Source organism: Danio rerio, chromosome 5 (assembly GCF_049306965.1).
Source record: "Danio rerio strain Tuebingen ecotype United States chromosome 5, GRCz12tu, whole genome shotgun sequence".
NCBI classification, from domain to species: domain Eukaryota; kingdom Metazoa; phylum Chordata; class Actinopteri; order Cypriniformes; family Danionidae; genus Danio; species Danio rerio.
This window is the reverse complement of record NC_133180.1, coordinates 40,431,194-40,432,949: the sequence shown is the minus strand read 5'-3', so window position 1 is coordinate 40,432,949 and position 1,756 is coordinate 40,431,194. Positions and strand designations below refer to the sequence as shown.

The following is a 1,756-nucleotide window of genomic DNA, read 5'->3' as shown; positions in this document are numbered from 1 at the left end:
ACAAATACTATGGAAGTCAGTGTTTGCAGGTTTTCATCTTTCTTTAAAATATAATTTTTTGTGTTTAACTGAAGAAAGCAAGTCAGACATATTTGGAACAAGTGAAGTATGAGTCATTAATGACAGAATATTCCTTTTTGGGTGAATCTCTTTAAGAGTATACTGAAAGAAATGTCCTACTCAATGAAGCTAACTTCAGCTGCATGTGTAGCCCCATGAGTACTTATCTAGAAATCAAAACAATGATCACGTCAGTCCCATTTTAGACCCTTTATATCATATTGGCCACAGAATGGACTACTTAGTGTTGCAATAAAATAAAAAAATTAATAAAACTATGACTTACCACACAATACAAGACAAACAGTGAATTTTCAGCTCTGCCTTTGCTGTACACAAGATGAGGTTCCAGCTTCAACACTGATCTGAGTGGGGCAGTTGTGCAGCTCTGTGAGGTTGTGACTGTTCAGGTGCAGTGCTGTGAAGAGTTCTTTATTAAAATAAAGTACATTCTTTTAAAAGCTGTACATAATAACAAAGAAAATACAATGATTTTAAATAATGATTAATTCTGAACAAAAACCTCACCCTTAGTCAAGATGAATTCATATGTCAAAAGTTTCTGCATCTGAAATGAATAAAAACAGATGTGACATTAGTTAAACCCAGTAAACTACTAGATACATCAGTACTGCATTAAGCAGTTGTAAACTAGTGTAAGTGTAGTCCAAAATGAGCCTTAATCTCTTTAAGATAATGATTTAAAAAAACATTGCTTGTGTTAAAAACAATCCAGCCACTTGTAATACATATGATCAATGGTAAATTTCTGAGAAGGTGCAAGGTAATCCTTGAGTTTTACCATTACCATCCTGACTGACATAATATTTGACAAATAAGACAGCTTGTTGTGCCTCTTTACCACAATTTAGAGATGATAGATTCTTTATTTTATTAAATAAATTGGTAAAGGCCAAATTATACTGGTAATAGTGTATGATATTCATTGTGTGACATACATCAGCTTAAGTTATACCTGAGCTTTTGTTATGCTCTATATATATATATATATATATATATATATATATATATATATATATATATATATATATATATATATATAGATATTTATATGTGTGTGTGTGTGTGTGTTTAAGGGCATGGAAAATAATCGTTTTTACAATGTAGCCTTTAAACCTTTGGAAACACTTGATGTTCTTTAATATTAAAACAATTACGAATACATTTGTATTATTAGAGTTGCATACTGCATATTATATATAGATTTTGCACGAATTCTATTGTGGAAAACAACAATCTGGTTACACTGTTCCTTATCTTAAAATGTATATATTGTTCTAATGCATGACCAACGTTATATGTGAGAAAAAAATATGTTTTTAATAAATAAACTTGATGTAATTAGATAACGTCGCTAGTTTACAGTACATGCTTTATCAACAAATCGTCTTTATTTGTTTACTTTTTACTTACCTTGTGGAAAACCGCAATGAACCTTGGGATAGCGAGCATAGACTGTAAAAAATAGATCGCCACATACAATGACCCCAACTTCAATAAATAGTTTAAAATGAAAAAGATCAGCCGAAAACATTTTTAAACTTAGTACTTGAAATGTAATATTTTTAAAGTAAAAAAACAATAAATAATATGAATGAATCAAAGTTTTATTAGGCATAGTTACCCTAAACTGGGCAACCGAATATAATTTCACTCATTAAATCTAAAGTAAAAG

The 1,756-nt window shown here is 29.9% G+C and overlaps 1 long non-coding RNA gene across 1 annotated transcript; it reads right to left on the bottom strand.

Moving 5' to 3' along the window:
* Positions 1 to 346: 346 nt before the first annotated feature.
* LOC137491368 (uncharacterized) lies at positions 347 to 1,536 on the bottom strand. Its single transcript, XR_011011344.2, has 3 exons — positions 1,495 to 1,536; positions 589 to 628; positions 347 to 490 (listed from the first exon to the last, which is right to left on the bottom strand). It is a non-coding gene; the product is annotated as an uncharacterized lncRNA (long non-coding RNA).
* Positions 1,537 to 1,756: the final 220 nt, after the last annotated feature.